Raw genomic sequence first — 369 nt, 5'->3', positions numbered from 1 at the left:
CTCTCTTGCCCGGGCTGGCTTTGAACCGCGATCCTCAGATCTCAGCCTCCTGAGTAGCTAGGATTACAGGCGTGAGCCACCAGCGCCCGGCTTTAACTACTATTCTTAGTTGAATGCTAATACTATATTTATTATATACTGGTACTAGGGCTTGAACTCAGGGCCTTGCATTTTCACTCATAGCTGGCACTCTACCACTTGAGCCACATTTCCAGTCCAGCATTTTACTGAAGAGTTTCGCAGACTTTTCTGTTCAGGCTGGCTTCTACCCTATACTCCAGATCTCAGCTGCCTAAGAAAATAGGGTTACAGGTATAAGTCTGTCCTGGATTCATGTATCATAATTCTGTCTTGTCCCACTTTAGAGAT

This window comes from Dipodomys ordii, unplaced genomic scaffold (assembly GCF_000151885.1).
Source record: "Dipodomys ordii isolate 6190 unplaced genomic scaffold, Dord_2.0 Scaffold113, whole genome shotgun sequence".
In the NCBI taxonomy this organism is placed as follows: domain Eukaryota; kingdom Metazoa; phylum Chordata; class Mammalia; order Rodentia; family Heteromyidae; genus Dipodomys; species Dipodomys ordii.
This window is presented reverse-complemented; position numbering follows the sequence as displayed.